This window comes from Diachasmimorpha longicaudata, chromosome 7, assembly GCF_034640455.1.
Source record: "Diachasmimorpha longicaudata isolate KC_UGA_2023 chromosome 7, iyDiaLong2, whole genome shotgun sequence".
Taxonomy (NCBI): Eukaryota; Metazoa; Arthropoda; class Insecta; order Hymenoptera; family Braconidae; genus Diachasmimorpha; species Diachasmimorpha longicaudata.
The window spans coordinates 6078911-6091071 of record NC_087231.1 but is presented as its reverse complement, the minus strand read 5'-3'; the positions used below and the strand labels follow the sequence as shown (position 1 = coordinate 6091071).

Genomic DNA, 12161 nt, shown 5'->3' with positions numbered 1-12161 from the left:
AGTCGCGTTTCAGCCCTCATCGACCAACGTGGTCTGGGCAACTCATAGCCATTAATGATACGTCAGAACCACTCATGTTTGAGGATTCAGTGATAAAACAGGACGAAATTAAAGTGAAAAACTGTAGATCATCCCTTGCTCGATGACACTCATTTTTTTATTCTTCAATAATCTCCATCCTGTACCTGAAAATCTGAATATTCTCCATTTAAATCAGTGAATAGACGTGAAAGTTGGTGAATCATAGGGGTTGCTGAGATTGACAGCCAACAATACAAAAAGTTAATGTTTCAATCGCTTCCGGCGATGTCTCAATGATAATGTGAAAAGTGGATTATTCAGTGTAAAAGTGACAAATAATAATTCAAGAAAACGAGTGTTAGTGTAGTCAATATCTCAGAGAATACCATTATCCCTCAAATATGTGGCAATAGCAGGCGGAAGGGGACAAAAAAAATTCTTCCTACCAAGAATTTTTCAGCTTTGGTAAGTTTTTAAAGTATGATATTGAAATTGTTTGTTGAAATTAATATTGAAAACGGGAATAGAGATAGGAAAACGTGGTATATACGTGGCTATAACTCACGGAAATTTTTTCTCTCTCTCTATTTTCCCTTATCGATGGTGCAATGAACTCGTATACACATGGGCAATTCACCGAGAATCGCAGCGCATCAAATGTCTTTGACCCTTCCTCAATTTAATAATACAAAGATATGATCTAGATACGACGGTTTTTGCAGGAGAAATTTTATCCGGAAGTTTCGATGATCTGTCAGGCATTATAGTCAAGGGATGCATTTACGACTTTGCCCTTAGGGTAGATTTTTTGTATTTGTTTTTTGGGGGTTGTTTTTGTATTTGAACTGTCTGTATCGGAGAATATCATGTCAAATAATAATAATGATAGATTGAATGGATATTATTGATTCGACTCACGTAAAAGTGACAATAAAATTGACACAGAATGGCCTCTCTGGTTGTTAACGTCCCTCAGTTTGAGCCGCTGTCTAGAAGAAAGAATGATTAATTAATTAACATGTCAAGGTAATGAAATCGAGTATGCACTTCACCTCCATTAACATGAAAATCTTTCATATTTTGATGACCGGTAATTACCATTTTAATGCACCGTAATTGTCACCCCTAAGTCCACTTATTATCAACCATTTAAATAATGTCAGAAACTATTCTCCCGCTTTACCTACCTCCTGTTCTTGCTTTTTAGCTGTAGTAGCGGGATTTCGTCTTCAACTGGAGGACCCGGAGGTAGTGGTGAGAGAACCCAACGATTAGACTGCCAAAACCGTGCTGTGCATTCTAAGCACTAATTATTAAAAGCCTTCCCACGTTGTCATTACTGCACCATTGCAAATTAATTTTCCAACGTTCATCGTACCCTCGTTTTACCTCTGCCCGAATATTATCATCATAGACCCGTAGTTATCGATTTGTTAATTGTAAATGATTAACTCGGCGCGTAAATATTCCTATTTCCTCGCAAATGAGTAATTAATTTTTGATAAAAAATTGAGAATATGCCATAATTTAAAGAAAAAAATGAATTCTTGTCAGGAATAGGGAAATTGATTTGATTTGCGAGATTTTTTGTCAAGTGCTCATCAACACTATCTTCAGAACAAAAATTCGAACATCCGAAGCATATTCACTTTATCACTGGTGATCGCTTTTTTTACTCAACTCTTGATTGATATTTTACATCCAATTAATCTTCAATAAAAATTCTAATAAAAATTTATTCGAATTTTTACAAAATTTAATGACGTTTACAGCAACATTTACACTGATTTTCCAATCAAACAATACACCGCAATTCTATGAGAATGACTAATGGTTGAAACTTTCAACGCAAAATTACGCGAAAAACTGCGCTACTACAAAACATTTTAAATCTCTTCACAAAAATTATTTAAACGCCCCAAAGGGAATCGTCAGAATGACACTATCGCATGTTCTCAAAAATAATCAGGATGATCACCAGCACAATGTGTTTGTCCACCACTGTTTGTACAATCCATTACATTAAATGGAACGAGAATGAACGTAATCACCGAGATCCATGAACAATATAAACATTATCCACTATTCAAAGCTTTAAAATTCGTAGAGATGTGTATGAAACGAGATTATATACGTATGTAGAAAAAGAAAGACTGAATTTTCTTTCAAGATACTTGCTTTTGTAAAACAGTCTCATGAAAGAAAATTGAAGTGTCGACGAGAGCATTTGGAACATACCGAGCGTATAGCCAGAGGGATTTTTAGTCAAAGGAAGAAAACCACACGGTTGGATGATTATTGGTTGCCTCACTCGTCTGCAATAGTATACCAGTTTTACGAGAAGCTTAATAAAACCATGCCTCAGCGCCATTTCCTCCTCCTCCTCCTCCTCCTCCCCCCTCTCACTCCCCTTCCAACCTATCAGTTCTCATTTTCCTTTTCTTTTTTTTTTCACCTCGTTTAACCGCCTGAGCTTCAAGTTAATCGCTGATAACGGTAAAAACGAACTTTTTAAGCCGAACGATATCGGGTTTACCTACGTACTCTGACCCCACCCCCCGCAATTCCTCGTTTCCTTCGGAATTCTTTTGTTCTTACTCATCCCAACTTTTTTCATTCACTGATACAGGTGTATTATCTCTTCCGTGTATTATCTCATTCGTTTCAGGATGTCCAATAGACCTTTTCATCATGAGAGTCAGTGGATGTTCAGACAATTTCCATGTTCTCGACCTATTCGTCGGTAACACAGCGGTTTCGATGTGTCAATACAGAAAATTTTTCCGAAAATTTAACACTTATTGAATTTATGTATTAAACACCCCTTTCGAGGACTGCTAAATATGTTTTAGTTTGACGAAGGAAATAAATATTTTCAGTAAACTTCCAGGGACGAAAATTCTGCATTGACATTGTTGAATCGAGAAGGGCAATCTCATTAAAAAACATTCGCTAAAAGGATTGATATCCGTGCACCATAAACTCGAGAGATCAAACGAATTTACGATGCTGATTCATCATTCAAAGTAGAGTTTGATGAAAATTCCAAATATTGAATATCAATTATTGTTTGCGTGGTGATAACTGACACAGGCCGATCCATCTGTTCATTCGCATTATCCAAAGTCGAATGAAAAATCCACTCTATCTTACTTCGATACGATATTTTGTTTACCTACACCACTGTCTACACTCAGATAACTTCGGGAAAATTCTCTCGTGACTGTGTTCAAGCACTCTAGTCTACTGATGCCTGTTACTCTATCCTATTTTCCTCGTTTCTTTCTTTTCACGAGTACTCACCGTAAGTTTGAACTGTGAAAAAAAAGGAGTTGGGACTTTGAGAATAAAAAACCTCTAGACATGTCAAGGGAGTAATGTTACACCCGATTTCTTGAGAAAAATGAGACAAGAATGCAACAACAGGGGTAAAAATGTATACAACAGTGATATATACTCACAATAATTTTTTTTTTCCCACCAACTTCTGAAAATCCAATCAACACTTTAATGAAATTTTCACATGCAGTTGAATTGTTCATTTTAAGGCAATAATTTGTATCCCCCAACCGTGTTTGACGTGTTATCGATTTTATAAACGAGGGAGGAGTGTATACACAAAATCCATATGGAATAAAAGAGGGGACGAAGTAAAGTTTGCAGCAGCAGCAGCAGCAGTAACAGCAGGAGATTCGGATGAAATTTCGTAAACGAATGGAATTTCACCTCGACGAGGGAGAGGTGAAACAACAAGCGCCACGACAGGGACATTAATCTCATCGGTCCCGGCGTATGCGGTGATTATGGCCAGTCGGCCTCGTACACATTCAGCCCCCTACCCTCTACCCCCTGATTCAGGCACGGAAAAGAGAGACAGAGACAGAGAGTCAAGCCCAGGGTGTGAGCACCCTCACATTTCCCTCTCTCGTCATTCTATGTACATGTACATTTTCACTTCTCACTGATACATATTATGTGGATGGGGCCCAACGTGGCACGTGTTGGCACGAGATGAACGATAGTGAGTTTCGGGTTAGGGGCTCGTGAGAAAAGAAGAGGACAGACGAGTGCAAAACTACATTTGGAGGATGAATAAAGTGACAGTGTATGCGTGAGGGAGATTTTGCTTAGGAGTCGTATTCATGACGCCCGGTGTGATAGCGGAAAATCTAGTGTGAACTTTATACTATATACTATATAGTGTGATTATGTATCCAAGCACGAATGAGGATAAATGCATTCACAGGGGGTTGGAGAGATGTTTCTGGAATTTCCTGAATTTCCATTTCTAGTCCAGCCTGGTAGCTACTGATATAATTTACGAGCCACAATGTACGAGTTGCTGGTGTTCTTTGATGAGTCCCAATTCAGGGATGTTTTGTTCAACACAAATGCTTAAGCGTTATATAACACGATATTTGGCACTCGTGCGTACAGAGGTGTGGTCAAGATTTACCGTTGATATGTCACTCGTTGTGCTGAAAATTAGGCCAATTCATCATTTTGTGGCTGAATATCGTGGCTTCTATTCACTTGGAGGTATAAGGGGTGTTGAGCAATATCGTGGGGCTATTCGGCCACTCTGGTTTTGGCAATTTCCTCTTTCCTTCTTGGTATCAGGAGTCTCAGATGATGGCACTGGTGAGGATCTTGGGGCCGATGAATCACAGCCATTAGGCGAAGACTCATCGTTTTTTCGAGTGTCCTTGAGTCACTCAAGTCCCTCATTTGGAATTCAAATTTTTTACCCTTCGATTTTTGCCGACAGTTTCCATTAACGTGAGATGCTTTTACAGTATTATCGGACAGTTGGAGGAATCAGTGGTTTAAGGAATCAAGGGAAGGGGGTAACTATTGAAGAGTTTTGGGGAAGTGTTATGAGATAAATTGTAGTGAGGCAGGAGAATTGAGGTGTAATGTGCCGACGTAGGAAAATTTCCCAAACGGAACTAGGAAATTTATCGCTTCTGTCGTGAAGTCTTACTTATATGGGAAGATTTTTGCTATAAAAAATGGCATAACAATCGATAAATGCATGTCGTGAGCGATTGTTACTTCATTTTTATCTCAAATTTGTCTCCTTCTTCTTTGAAACTTTTAACGAATTAAAACACGGGAGTGATGAGGTTTCCCCCCGTTTCCGCTTCCGGGAACTAAAATTTTCCTGTCCTTTTCTCTCTGTGTACACCAGCCCATATATATGATCACTACACAATGAGAAATTGCATTCTGAAATTACAGACGTGTCCATTGCACGAAAAGCCAAATTCGGTAGAAATTTCCGAGTCGATTGGTCGGGAAAAATTATCGTCGGGTTCGGTCAGATTTGTCGACTACTTAATCAACTGCAAATTCAAATGAAAGTATCTAAATAATAATTTAGTCGTGAAGTTAAGTTAAAATTAAAATTGAGATAATTATCCAGTTCAAGAAAAATCGCTCAACTGTCAGCCAATTTTTCTGTTCCTCTGAGGACAGTTTAGCCCCCACATACCATCATCCCTTATTTCTCCACATATTGACTGTACCTCACATTCTACCCCCAGAATCACCACATACCTCATACTCAGCAGCCTCTAATTCCATCCTTCCGCGAAATTGGGCCGATTCATCATCAGTACTCCGAATGCCCAACCATTGCCTTATACACACTCACACACACTAGGGAGCAAGTCTGAATGCCTGTCACATACATTCTCCCAGTCTTCGAAGGCAGTTAGGGTTGATATCGTGAATGTACACGACCGTGTTCGACTGCACTACCCCCCTACCCCATTTCCCTCCCTCCTCACCTTCAACTTCATCCCGAGCCACGAATATGACGTACGGCCCGCCGACAATGCTCATTCGGCAGAATTCACCGTCACCCAATTGATTCTACAGAACAGAAGGCACTTTTTCTGTGACTTACCAGAAGTGATTGAATAAAAAAAAACAATTCTGAGTTGTCCAAAAGTGGAAGAAAGGATCTTGGGGGATACGAAATTTGATGGATTCTCTGTTTTGACTCTTTTCATCCCCATTCCCTCGAGTGAGATCGGCCTTTGCTTACTCCACTTGCGGAAATCGGTCGAATACTGCCTCCGCAAGTATAAATATTTTAGGCCACATCTGCAACACCGATTTGGACCCGAATAGGTCATTAAAGGTCACAATCGAACGTAACATTTTATTTACGTCAATAAATTTGAAAAAATTGTCCTGAAATTGTTCAAACAGCCCTTGACACTATTACCAATTTTTATTAGAATTTTCTGGGGAAAATTCCGGAAATTGTCATCGTGTCACAATTCCCCGAGTATTTCATGAATATCCTGGCTTTAAAAATATAAAAACTCCGTGGAAAATCTACACAAAACTGTAAATTCGTGTTTTATATTTTCCTGAAAATAATTCAGTCAATTTTTTTAACAGCATAAATCGTCGTAATGGAAGACTAGAGATAAAACGGCTGAAAATTTCAACAAAAATATAAAATTCGCTGTCTGCACATAGAGAAGTGTATACGTTGAGTTTTCCAGGAGAATATATTTCGAGAATGCTCCAAGTTAGTGACAGAGGTTGGACAAAAAAAAGAAACAAATACTAGAAGCGCATTCACGGGGCGTAAAGTCACGATAAACCTCTCTCTGACTGCGTAGGATGAGGGGGATGAACGACCAAAGCTGAGCTTGACGTTCTGAATTACATCGCACTGAGTGAACATGAATATATACATAGAACATCGGTATATATATTTTGCTGAAAATGAGCTTGGAATTGATACAGCCAGTGCCAAATTCACGTCTCCAGTATTGGGGAAACATTTCCAAGACACACAGATAATGACAAAATTGACGATATGCAGAGGTGATGGTTTCTAACATACCAGAACAAACGTGCCTCCAGGAACATCCCAAGCGGAAATGATAGGGTTGATGCATGAGCTTGGATTTGATATAGTGTACAAACAAGAGATGTGCCATGTATTTTCCAACGACTATCGCCAAACTTCACTCTCCCTCGGTGTGTCATAATTATTAAGTGAAATTTCTTGATATTCTGTACTACTGTAACAGATACTTCGTATTAATGAGGAGCTATCGATAGTTTACCAGGTGCTATATGTGGGCAAAAGTTATTTGTAATGTGGATCTGTCAGTGTGGATTGATTACGAAAGTTTTATCGAATTAAAATTCGTGCATGAAAAAAATTCTCAGGAAACCGTCGATTATACGGAACGAAAAAAAATCCTATCGACAAAAAAGCCATTTTCCTGTAGGGAATAGATTAAATAATCCAATATTTGTAGCATATTCGAGAAGCACAATTTTTCAAATATAATGATAATTAGCGACTGTTATTTTTTTAATTCTTTATTCGTGAATTAAATTTTTTTGAGAATTATAAAATTCAAGGGAAAATTTTATGGATATCCTGGATTATCTGTCCTCTCTTTTCCTGTCATAAAATCACTTTCTATTATCAGCGGTTCAAAATAATCCATAAAATGCAAATGAATAATTTTCATGTCATTGTTTTTTCCATAATATCGTAAAATACACCGAGTGGTGTGACACCCATCGTGCGACCCATTAAGTTCGGCAGACATTTGCACACTCAGGCATAAAAAAATCGCTTACGAGAGCGGATGTATTCCATCGGTGTCAATATCAATGCCGATAGAATAATCATCAATTCAAGATTCACTAATTACTCGAATGGACTGTGAAACATTCATACCTTCATTACCGTTATTGGAAAATATTATTGTCGTCCGTATATAATTAAAAAAACGATAACTGGGTTTCACAATCGATGGAAAAAAGTCGATCTTTAAAAAAAAGAGGATAACATTCGCCGCAGAAATCATTTTTGAAGCGTCACAGTTTAATCTAGAGAAAGTGGTGCCTTTACCGCGCAGCGGACCACACACATTTTTTTGTTAAAAAAAAAATTTGAGTTTAAAACAAATATCAAAATTCGTTCAATATAACACTAATAAAAAACTCGTTCCCTTTATGTCCCTCCCATGCGAGAAAATTCTGATATCATGAGTGATGTTTCGCAGCCGAATGATCGGTTAATTATCTGCGAAATGCGTCGCATCCAATTTCCCTGCACCGCAATTACTCAAATACTATCAGAGCATTCAATTAATCGATATGATTCTGCAAATATCACAATAAACTGGTCCTTCCACGGTGTAAATTTCTCCTGCTGCTAATAACGCCAAAACAATTTGGAGGAATAAATGGGCCGACTAAGCATTGAGCGCAACCACTTACCCCAGCATATGAAGATTTAACCGGCTCCTGTGGGATCCGGTAAAACGGTTTTACTTCACAGTTGTATGAATCACGAGTCTATACACATTCCCGAGAGTATATTGTTTTCAACCTGTGAGCGACGTAGGGTGGAAGATTATTTTAGTTACCAGTTGAGGGGGAAATCTCCAGTATTAGTTTGAGGAGGGTATTTGGAATAAGGCTTTTCACATTGTTGTAAAGTAAAACCTTGGGCAGATGGTGGTGGAAACTGAGATAGTAAATGTCCACAGTGTTTCCAGCAGTACAGAGGCAAATGTGTATATGTATAAGCGCTGACCCACGCTTGATTCGAGGAAACTTCTAGGGTATGTTCACCAAATGTATGAGCAAGGTGGGAGCTTTTCAGTTGCTTTGCATGTACAAACTCCATGTGGCCTGGTCAAAAGCATAGCACTATGGTGAAATAGTTGTAACTAAGCAGAGATCCAGTGTGCATATACAGAAAAAGTGGGATGGGGTTGAAGTGGTGACGATGGTGATGTGATTCCGGGTAAAATATAGTAGTATAACTGGTGAAAGAGCTGCCGAAGAGAATCTCGGGGTATTTTCCTTGGACGGAGAGAAATGTTAAATAAAAATTACGTATTTTTGTGTAATTCTGGAGCAACATCTAGTGGAGGAAAATTTTATGGGACTATTAGGGAATTTTTTTGGAGCGCTCGGTCATTTTTATCAGAATTTCCTGGAATGAATTGCGATATCGACACGTTAATTTTCTCAGTTCTTCTGTAATCGGTAAACAAATTCAACTTCTGTAATTTTTAGTTAATATATTTGGCCGTGCTTTACATCGTACCATCTTCTCATTGCCACTGTGATCCCCAGTCTCTCTTTTCAGAATGGCAATACTAACAATGCTGAAGATCGTATTGTTTGAGTTGTCACAATGGGTAGAACAAAACCATGGTAGTGATCGAACGCGTCATACTTGAACATCTCCCTCTTTTTCTGTGTACTTCATACAATAGCTCTCGGTCTTCTCTCGTATTTCTCCTTCGAATGAACCCGGAGACACTCACTTCAATTTTATCCCCTCCCTTTTCCTGTTTCCACGGTTGATACACGGTTTCATCCAGTTTTAACAGCGTTCAGAATATTCGTGATGAGATAAGTTTCATCGGGAACATTTTCAACTTTGATAGAAGGTGAAGGCGAGACAAGTTGTAACAAAATTTTCAGATCCTGTGACACTGACGAATATATTTTCATGAAAATGGCGAGGATAGATTTGTGATTTATTTGCGGAAGGAGGAATTGGGTGGATTCTTGTAAAATATTCCATTGAATGATTGTGTGAATCGTTTGATTTCGGCAGTGATACGAAAATTTGGTGGTTATTTTGTGGACTCAGTAACTAGTATCTTTTAGCGGAGCTAAATAACAATATCTGAACCATTTATTGACAGATATTTTACGGTGTGGTTGATAACGTCAAAATAATTCAATATAATTCTCCTAGTAAACCTCCGAAACGATTTTGAGAGATTGAATTATCGTTAACGACGAATTTATATTTAAAGTTCATCACGGAATTCATTGATCTTTTTGATTATTAATTGTACTATTTATTGACATAATTGCACTCTATCCTTCGTCGTAACTCGGCCCTTTACAATTTTCGTTATTCCTTCATTCCTTTATGGTCACTGCTCACGTTTGCTGAATAAAAAAATTAAATGACTTAATTTTCCAAAGTTTATGACGTTTTTCTGGGCATTAATGTATGCACAAGTCCCTCCCCAGCTTAAGAACTATTACACTCTCATATTTATAATACACGGAAAAAAGTTTTCATGAAAATTTACTGAGAGATCTGTGAAAAGATGAGAGAACTCCGGTAGACGGTTGGACAGTTTGAAATACATAGCAGTCAGTCAAGAACTCCTTGTAATTATTAATTTGAAATAATTCTGAATAAGAGTAAAAATGATTAGACTATTGAATAAACTCCCATAAAAGCATAAAAAAGGTGCTGAATCATATTCGTCGAAATTTTTCATGGAACAAATCAATATTCTACCTCATCTCGTGAATTTTTCCTTCATTCTCATCGGATTTCTGTCTGCCAAGAGAGATTTCCCATTTTCAATGATGAGAACTGGTCATCACTTTCACTACAAAACCCAATTAAAAATTATGCGCAATGCATTATTAATTAATGACACACTTGGACTGCAAACCCACTATTCCAGTCCCTTGTACTGCAAAATTCAGTTAAAAATTACGCAACTGTACGAAAAAATTCTCTTAAACTTCCGTAAAAGTCTCCTTAACCACTTTAAACATAATGTTAACATAATTATTAAAATGTTGATTGATTATTTCTCTTCGTGCATTGAAGATCGTCCGATGTTGACCCGCGTTAGACCGATTTTAGCTCATCGTCCTGAATTTCTTAACTCCTATAGGGGCCTGGCACATGAATTGCATTCTCCCTGGCACACCACATTTATTCCATTATTGCAAAATTAGATTTTGCTGTGAAATTCTACTGATACATACAGCATGAAACTACTTAGTTGCATGTACACCATGCAAAGTTAGTTTCACCATCATCTCTGCCTTTTGTCGTTATCCCACAATGCCCCTCCCCCTCATGCCGGTTTCTGCTTTGGTGTTTCATTGTGGGATATACAACATATGGAGTCCTCAGGGTTTTCACTTAAACCTCCCCCACTCACCCCGATTCTGCCTACAGCCCTTAGATTGAAGCGACCTGAGGGGGAACTTTGACTTGCCTCTGGTACGAAATAATGTCTGAGAATGGACTGTTCTATTTCAGCTACTTTTACTGCAGTGGAAAAATATATTTTTCTCTGTATTATCCCACCTCTGTAGGTAGGAAAATTCATAGAAACTCATTTCCGTTTAGTAAATTTTCATCTCATGTTCGTTGTCTTATTTTTGTGTTTATGGAGACAACTTCACCATTAGAATAATGAAGAGGTAGGGGATTAATTATGATATAATATCTCGTCGTAGTTTCGTGTTAATTATTTTCTATTGTGTAAGTCAGGTGGTCTTAATAACAGACCCGCCCTGAAATTTGAGATAAGGTGAGGCAGATGAGTTCTTTTTTATCGAATTTAAAATATGAAATGTACTGTGAATATAAATATTTATAACCGGCCGATAAAATACCGATCTGAGGGTTGATCAGACATTCGTATCAGTAATGGATCAACATCGAGGGTAAATGTAGTCTGAGATATTTATTGCATGAGGGATAATGTTAATAAACGTTGGGATTCATGCAGAAATAATCACACATTCAGAGAAAACCAATGGAATTCTGGGCGAGGCCTTTGAATATTTATTCGCTGGAAATGATGCCACAAGTGTAATACAAATTGGGCTATTTGAATCCCATTCCAAAAGTTGTGGTACTATGGTATTGGTCGAGTGCGTCTGTATAGTTAATGATGTCTCCAAGCGGAAAAACCATTACGAAATATCTCGGAATAAACGATTACGGTGGAACAAATTGACCGATCAATTACTCTCAATTTTCCAATGTGTTCACTGACCGCTCAGACATTTATCAGTGGACAAATATATATCCGTGAAGTACGACATCACTTTATAATAGATTGGTGGGAATTCTCACGATGGAACTTGCACTTTTAAGTGAAGATCAACAGAGCAAAATTGTCTCATTAATAAAATTATGATCGGCATTCGATGGGATTGTGAAAAAATTGTTTAATGGGGATAATAATGAAGGAATAGAGGTAAAATAAGAGCATTTGTCAAACAATGTACCCCGTGGGCTATTTTCCTTTAAATTTGCCCTTTAAAAATCAATCATTTGAATCTTGCGAACTGTCCCT

General features: G+C 37.9%; 1 protein-coding gene across 1 annotated transcript in view; it reads left to right on the top strand.

The window, feature by feature from the left end:
• The window catches only part of LOC135164484 (tyrosine-protein phosphatase Lar), a 284343-nt gene continuing 272182 nt past the window's right edge, over positions 1-12161 (top strand). The window contains exon 1 of the mRNA XM_064124877.1: positions 1-486. The gene's annotated coding sequence lies outside the window, so the exon portion shown is untranslated. The remainder of the gene's footprint in view (positions 487-12161) is intronic.